The sequence below is a fragment of the Vigna unguiculata genome, chromosome 4, assembly GCF_004118075.2.
Source record: "Vigna unguiculata cultivar IT97K-499-35 chromosome 4, ASM411807v1, whole genome shotgun sequence".
In the NCBI taxonomy this organism is placed as follows: domain Eukaryota; kingdom Viridiplantae; phylum Streptophyta; class Magnoliopsida; order Fabales; family Fabaceae; genus Vigna; species Vigna unguiculata.
In genome coordinates this window covers 34,716,655-34,725,834 of record NC_040282.1, presented here as the reverse complement: position 1 = coordinate 34,725,834, position 9,180 = coordinate 34,716,655, and the positions used below count along the sequence as shown (strand labels likewise).

The window sequence follows — 9,180 nt, the reverse complement described above, 5'->3', positions numbered from 1 at the left end:
ATTTGCAAAGTTTAGGAAACTTTTACATTTTAATATAAATATATGTAATATTAATAAATAAGATGTATAAGTTAGATGAAAGTAATTTTTTTAAAAGAGACAAAATTTTAGTACCTTCATAAATAACTGAATGGTTATTAAAGAGTGATATAGTACTATAGTATAAGGTCCATAATACTTTAAAATGAATAAATGTTTATACCTACTTTCCAATTATTATTTTTTTTCTTTATAAATATAAAAGTTTACTCTTCTAATATTTAATTTTTTTCTTTTCTTTCTAAATACAATAGTTTACCTCTAAGATGGATAGTCAAGTAATGTTTGTAGTGTAAGACTATAATTTTCTTAGTATAAAATTGTAAATTAAGTATAAAGAATACATTTTAAGGGGGTTTAAAGATATAAATCATGTTGCTATTTGGGATAAATATTTTTTATATTATAAAGTATGGTTAAATTTTTTAAATATACAAAGTTATACATTTTAAAGTAAGGTTTAATTATGCCTTTGGTCCCCATTTTGGAGTCAAAATCTCAAAATGGTACCCAAATTTTTAAAAGTCTCAAAATGGTCCCCTTTTTTGTTGAAACGTCTCACGTTTGCCCTTCCCGTTAAGTCAAGGTTGACGCCGTTAGAGGGAGTGCCTCGTGTCAGTTCCTCGATTTTTTGAATTTTTTTTTGAATTTTTTTTATTTTTTATTTTTATTTTTTGATTTTTTTAAAAAAATCAAAAAATTGCCACGTGTCAAGCTGTCATCATGCCACGTGGCAGTGACAGTGACACGTGTCAGTATTACGCCACGTGTCATTTTGTTAGTCTCAATTTGGTCCCTTTATTTTAATTTGTCTCAATTTAGTCCCAATTTTTGTAAAAATTAGCAATTTTGTCCCCCTTCAAATTGAAACAAAATTTAATTTTATATAAATGTTAACAAATATTTTTATTAAATTTGATATTTGTATTCAAATTGATATTTTTATTATATATTTTTAACATAGCTAAGTTTAGTTAAAATTATCTTTCACATTCAACTTTACTTAAAATTGTTTTAAAATTTTAAATTTATGTGTTTTATTGTAACATGAACTAGGTAATGTATGAATTTTTTTCTATTAACATTATTTTCTATTAACAACTTTTAAACCATTTTAAATAAAGTTCAATATAAAATATTAATTAAATGAACTTAATTTGGTTAAAAATATTTACTTGAAATATCAATTTTGATGGAAATATTTGTGTACATTTATACAGAAATTAAATTTGATTTCAATTTGGAGAGGGACAAAATTGCTCATTTTTACAAAAATTGGGACTAAATTAAGACAAATTAAAATAAAGGGACCAAATTGAGACTAAGAAAATGACACGTGGCGTAATACTGACACGTGTCACTGTCACTACCACGTGACATGATGACAGCTTGACACGTGGCAATTTTTTAAATTTTTTTAAAAAAATTCAAAAAAAAATTAAAAATAAAAAAAAAAGTTAATAAAAAATTAATAAAAAAATTCAAAAAATCAAGGAACTGACACGTGGCACTCCATCTAACGGCGTCAACGTTGACTTAACGGCAAGGGCAAACGTGAGACGTTTCAACAAAAAAGGGGACCATTTTGAGACTTTTAAAAATTTGGGTACCATTTTGAGATTTTGATTCCAAAATGGGGACCAAAGGCATAATTAAACCTTAAAGTAATATTACCAGTTTGTTATTTTATATATTTTTTCTTTAAAAATGAACTTGTTAAGGATGATTCTATTTTAGATAAAAGTGCAGATACGGTTTGTGGAATAAGTTTCAGGGGTTCATCTTTCGGTAGAGTTGGTATTATTCTACTTATTGTGACCATTTTTTTGGTTCACTTTCTAAAAGAAGAAACATCAGAACAATCTTTTGTTAAGAAAGATATAACGTTCTTGTCCTTTTCATATCAGAGTTTAAGCGGCAAAGAAAACTTACAGTGATGAAGGATTTTTGGAGCATGGCTTGTGGAGAAACTGATTGTCTATGGAAGGGAGGAAAACCACCCTTCTGTTACGACTTCAAGTTTTTGAAAGATGCTTCTACGTGCACCAACCAATTCTTGATCATTTGCTTTGATGTTTTGCTGCTGATCATGCTAGCATTCATTTTGATCCTAAAGTCTTTGTTCAAACCATTTCGTGGTCAGTTTCAGGTGGAAAGATATTCAAACTTGCAGCTACTGTCTGCCATGACCAATGGTTTTCTGGGGTTGTTCTATGTGTTCTCAGGCATTTGGGTTTTAGAGGAGGAATTAAGAAAGAGACACACTCTCTTCCCTCTTAAGTTGTGGTTGGCAGATCTTTTTCAAGGATTCAGATGGCTTGTTGTAGGCCTAAGTGTAAGTCTTCAGTTGAAACAACTTTCAAGATCATGGTTGTGGTTGTTTTCTCTTGTTACGTTATTTTTTTCATTTATTTTCTGTGTTCTATCCATGTCTTACGCAATTAGTAGCAGAAAATTGACCTTCAAGGAAGCTTTAGATTTTCTGTCCTTTCCCGGGTCAGTTTTGCTACTCTTTTGTACTTATAAAGTACATGAACGTGAAGACACTGACGGAGAAATTGATGAAGGCCTTTACGACCCTTTGAATGATCACTGTAGTGAAGTTGATCCAGATAATCATGTGACTCCATTCGCCAAAGCTGGATTCCTAAGTAAGATGTCATTTTGGTGGTTGAATGCATTGATGAAAAGGGGTCAAGAGAAAACACTTCAGGATGAGGATATGCTGAAGTTGCGAGAATCAGATCGAACAGAAAGTTGCTACTTGTCTTTTTAGAACGTTTGAACTGGGAAAAAGGAAAAGAACCATTATCACAATCATCAGTGTTGTGGGCCATAGTTTGGTGCCACAGGAGAGAGATTTTGATGACTGGATTCTTTGCTGTGATCAAGGTACTCGCCTTGTCCACTGGTCCTATATTTCTGGATGCTTTTATATTAGTTTCTGAGGGTAATGGAAGTTTCAAATATGAGGGTTATGTATTGGTTATATCACTTTTCATTATAAAGATCATCGAGTCCCTGTCTCAAAGACTGTGGTATTTCCGCAGTAGGCTTGTTGGAATGAAAGTTAGATCACTCCTTACTGCAGCCATTTATAAGAAACTATTGAGGTTATCAAGTGCAGCTAGATTGACACACTCTGGTGGTGAGATAATGAATTATGTGACTGTGGATGCTTACAGAATTGGAGAATTTCCATATTGGTTTCACCAGTCGTGGACAACATGCCTCCAAATATGTATTGCTATAGTTATACTTTTCCATGCTATTGGAATAGCAACAATATCCTCATTGGTAGTGATAGTTCTCACTGTGCTTTTCAACATTCCGGTAGCAAAGTTGCAGCATAAGCTTCAGAGCGAACTCATGGTGGCACAAGATGAGCGATTGAAGGCGAGTTCTGAGGCTCTTACAAATATGAAAGTGCTGAAGCTGTACGCATGGGAAACTCATTTCAGAAAGGCTATAGAAAGACTAAGGAATTTGGAACTTAAACTTTTACGTTCAGTGCAACTGAAAAAGGCGTACAACCTCTTTCTTTTTTGGGCCTCACCGATTTTGGTCTCTGCTGCTTCTTTTGGGACATGTTACTTCTTGAATATTCCTCTGCATGCAAATAATCTTTTCACATTTGTGGCCACTATACGTCTTGTGCAGGAGCCAATTACAGCCATCCCAGAAGTTATTGGGGTGGTTATTCAAGCAAAAGTAGCATTTGCCAGGATTGTTCAGTTCCTTAATGCACCTGAATTGCATAGTGCAAATTTCAGGAATAAAAGTTTTGATGGCAGTAAAGGGTCAATTACAATCAAATCTGCTGACTTTTCATGGGAGGGTAATGAATCAAAATCAACACTGAGGAACATAAACTTGGAGATTAGACATGGGCAGAAGTTTGCTATTTGTGGAGAAGTTGGCTCAGGCAAATCAACCCTCTTAGCTACAATTCTTGGAGAGGTTCCAATTATAAAAGGAACTGTAAGATTTGATTCCTTGTATGCTTCTATATTATAGAATACACTATTAAATCTTTGGGGTACTGTGTTGATGGCATTTCTACTTCATAATCAATAGTTATATTTAGCACATGAATTCAACTAACTAAAGTGCGTACTATTGTTTCTTTTTTTCTTATCCTTCTTTCCAGATGTAATATTAATAGGTGTTTAATTCTGTCTTTTGAATTGCAGATTGAAGTTCAAGGAAAGTTTGCATATGTTTCTCAAACAGCATGGATACAGACAGGTACCATACGGGAAAATATTTTGTTTGGATCAGATTTGGATGCTTATAGATATCAAGAAACACTTCGTAGATCATCACTACTGAACGATTTGGAGCTGTTTCCCCATGGAGATCTCACACAAATTGGTGAGAGAGGAGTTAACTTGAGTGGAGGCCAAAAGCAGCGAATTCAACTTGCGCGTGCTCTTTATCAGAATGCTGATGTATATCTCTTGGATGATCCATTCAGTGCTGTTGATGCACATACTGCCACAAATTTGTTTAATGTAATGTCATCTTCCTTACTTCAAATTTTACATTTATATCTTAACAGTCATTTCTTACTCAAAAATGGCTTTGAAACTTGGCAGGAATACATCATGGATGGTCTTAAAGAGAAAACTGTTTTACTCGTGACTCATCAAGTTGACTTTCTACCAGCGTTTGATTCTGTTTTGGTAATTCAATGAAACCAGGACTTGGTTATGCTAAAGTTATTTTCTCCGTTTTCTGCACATAACAAGTGATAGTAAATTATTAATGAACTATAAGTTACTGAAGTTCTTTTTCTTTTCTTTTTTACTTTTCCTCAGTTGATGTCAAATGGGAAAATCTTAGAATCTGCTCCTTATCATCATTTGTTGTCCACAAGCCAAGAATTCCAAGATCTTGTTAATGCTCACAAGAAAATTGCTGGTTCTAACAAGCCCATGAATGTTTCTTCTTCCAAGAGGCCTTCCATATCTACTAAAGAGATTACACAAGCTTCCCAGGAGAATCAATTAAAAGAGACATATGGAAATCAGTTAATAAAGGAAGAAGAGAGAGAGATAGGAGACACAGGGTTGAAGCCTTACTTTCAGTATCTGAATCAGATGAAAGGCTATATATACTTCTTTGTGAATTCTCTTTCTCACCTCTTGTTTATCATTTGCCAGATACTGCAGAACTCATGGATGGCTGCTAATGTTGACAGTAACCAAGTTAGCACATTGCGGTTGATTGTTGTTTACTTCATGATTGGGGCTCTTTCTACTGTTTTCTTGCTGATAAGATCTCTACTTCTAGTTGCCTTGGGCATGCAATCATCAAAGTATTTATTTTTACAGTTAATGAACTCCCTTTTTCGTGCACCGATGTCCTTTTATGACTCTACACCATTGGGAAGAATACTTAGTAGGGTATGTATTTAAATTATTTCTTTCCATGCCATGAATTGTAATAGTATTTTGATAGTAATTTTCTATGCAGGTCTCATCAGATCTAAGCATTATGGATATTGATATCCCTTTTATGATTTCTTATACTGTGGGAAGCGCTATAATCTTCTATAGCAACCTCATAGTTTTAGCAATTATCACTTGGCAAATCTTGTTTGTCACTGTACCGATGGTTTACATTGCAATACGCTTGCAGGTAATGGTAAATTCTTCTTTGGAAAATACTGTGATACTAAAATGGTGTCTTCTATTTTGACTGGCATTGGGAAAGCTATTTTATCTTTTAGTAACTTTTTATTGATCTTTTAGTGTGTATAATATCAGATATCCATGTTTGGAAACTGAACAAAGTATTTTATTTTTAAAACTAGAAATACTATTTTTCCACTGCAAAAGAACTGATGCGGATGAATGGCACAACAAAGTCTTTTGTAGCTAATCATGTAGCTGAAACTAATGCTGGAGTTGTGACAATAAGAGCCTTTGAAGAAGAAGATCGTTTCTTTGAGAAGAGTCTTGATCTAATTGACATCAATGCTAGTCCTTTCTTCCATAGTTTTGCTTCAAATGAGTGGCTGGTCCAGAGATTGGAAATAGTTAGTGCAGTACTTCTTTCCTCCACAGCACTATGCATGGTTACACTTCCACCAGGGACTTTCAGCTCTGGTGAGACTTCTCATGTTACATGTGAAAGATCATGGATTTTAGCACTACAATTATCTTCATGGTGTTTTTCTTTTATCATCAAACAGTATCATTATCTTTCTTAATGCAAGTATATTAATTTTAAATATCTTTTGTTCTAGGATTCATTGGCATGGCTCTCTCTTATGGCCTTGCACTAAATGTTCAAATAGTATATTGTATTCAGTTTCAATGCAATCTAGCAAATTACATAATTTCTGTAGAGAGGCTAAATCAGTATATGCATGTACCAAGTGAGGCCCCAGAAGTAATAGAAGGAAATCGACCTCCTTCAAATTGGCCGGTTGCTGGTAAAGTAGAACTATATGACTTGCAGGTAATTGGAACTTACTTAAAATGTGAATCATAATGTTCAAACATGAAATGATATGCTTATGTAATTTTCTTGTTTATACAAAAACAGGTACGATACAGGCCTGATGGACCACTTATACTTCATGGAATCACATGCACATTCGAAGCAGGACACAAGATTGGAATTGTTGGAAGAACAGGCAGTGGAAAGTCCACTCTTATCAGTGCATTATTTCGTCTGGTGGAGGCAACAGGTGGAAAAATTGTAGTTGATGGCATAGACATATCTTCTATTGGCCTTCATGATTTGAGGTCACGTTTTGGTGTTATACCTCAGGATCCTACTCTTTTTAATGGGACTGTTAGATATAATTTGGACCCTTTATCTCAATACTCTGATCATGAGATATGGGAGGTAAAATCAATCATTCTCTTTATTTTGTGCTTAACTTTTCCAATGTAGCCTAATTTTTGGTCAATATGAAGGTTCTTGGGAAATGTCAGTTACGAGAAGTTGTCCAAGAGAAATTTGAGGGTCTAAACTCCCCAGGTAATAACATTGCCAACATTATGGTAATCAAGGTTTGAAATTTCAGTTGGGTTTTGCCACGATAAATACTATTGTGTGAAATTGTGCAGAAATGAGGTTGTTGCAGCCACAGTTGTGGATGTAAACTGTTTTTTTGTTTTTCCTGGGTGATAACAGCTAGAAAAATGTTGTTATGTAGTTGTTGAAGATGGATCAAACTGGAGCATGGGACAAAGGCAATTATTTTGTTTGGGGCGTGCACTTTTAAGGAGAAGTAGGATATTGGTGTTGGATGAAGCTACTGCTTCCATTGACAATGCAACTGATTTGATTTTACAGAAAACAATCAGGACTGAGTTTGCAGATTGCACAGTGATAACAGTAGCACACAGGATACCAACTGTGATGGATTGCACTATGGTTCTTTCAATCAGTGATGGTAATTTGGATATACTTGGTTTTCTAACTTGGCCTTTATGACTCAGTTACAGAGAAAACGAAGCATATAAATACGTGGTGTCAATTAAGTTTGAAATTTTTGCAATATACAGGAAGGTTGGTGGAGTATGATGAACCAACGAGGTTGATGACGAAAGAAGGATCGCTGTTCAAGCAACTTGTGAAAGAGTACTGGTCTCATTTCCAATCTGCGGAATCACATTGATCGTGCAAAAATGTTTGATTTATATCAATATTATGTGTCTATCTTTTGCATTGAAGAGGTTTTTGAGGTAATAAAGTAAATGATAACGTGTTACTACTGATATAAATAAACTAGGGGAGATCAAGAGGTATTTGTAATATATGTTCTATAAAGGTTATATAACAACTATTTCTGTACAATAAAATATCAATCAATTTACAAGTTTTATATATTTTTATAATTATAAGCTGATACTTTTAACTAGACCTGATATATATATATATATATATATATATATATATATATATATATATATATATATATATATATATATATAAAAGTTGCAATTTAGTTAAGAGAAAAGAGAATACAACACAAAGGTGAGTGCCAAAAAGATTTAAGACAAAATTTTCACTTTGATGGTCTACATTATGATTATTGGAGTGAGTTGATGAAATATTTTCTCTGTGCCAAGGATTTATGGAGCTTGAACTAGTTTTGAGGAGCTTGGTGAAAGGGTTGTTGTGGCTAGTGGAATGTCGCAACAATTGAAGAACACCAAAATAAATGTGAAAACAAGAAAAAACACAAGAATGAAAGTGGGAGAATAAATTAGGAGATGGAGCCCTCTCTAGCAAAATAGGAGTTGTAAAGAAAGTGGGGAGAATGAAAAACAATGGTGCAAGAACGCAACTATTCCATTTTTTATTAATGGAATATCAACAGTTTATTAAAATGGGTTTAATTTTCTTGCCACTAAGATCTTTAATTATTGAAAATGATAATGATAATATGACTTCTATTTTTTTTATTTCATTTTTTAGGACATAGATTAGTGTGGATCATTTATAAATGTATTACTATCTTTTTCTTTAAAAGAATCAATGACTCACCTTAAATTATATTTGAGAGTAAAGGATAAAAATCAGAAAATGGGAGTTATAGCATAATTTTCCTATTCAAAATGACACCCACGATACAATTTAATAATAGTGAACATCCATAGTTATTTTATTAGTGTATTTAAATGAAACTCTATTAGTATTACATAATATATTAAATAAATGTGCCATTTTTATAAAATTGATTAACTAAAACTATTAAGATAAGTTCGAATATATTATAATCATTCCTAAATGAAATCATTGTTTATCTAATTTTATATTATAAAATATATTACAAAAACTCGAATAAAAACTATCTTTACAAAGAATTAAACACCTTAAACTCTTTTGTTCTTCATGTTGAAAAGTATAATTGATAAATGTCACCAATAGGTGTTTTTGTTTTGTATATATATGTTGTGGTTTTTTTGTCACCCTTGGGTGTGTTTTTCTTTTTTATTGACGTAGATTATCTTTTAGAAGCTTAAACGAAGGTTACAAACTTTGAATGATCAATGCAAATTAGAGAGATGAAAAAAATAAGCATCATCCTGTATTCAAATACGTAGATGCAACTATAGTTTCTGGATATATGTTATTGGAAATGTTGATATGAATTGTAATGTAAATTTAGTCTTG

At 32.8% G+C, this 9,180-nt stretch overlaps 1 pseudogene; it reads left to right on the top strand.

Moving 5' to 3' along the window:
• Nucleotides 1-1,839: 1,839 nt before the first annotated feature.
• Nucleotides 1,840-7,842, top strand: LOC114182213 (annotated as a pseudogene).
• Nucleotides 7,843-9,180: the final 1,338 nt, after the last annotated feature.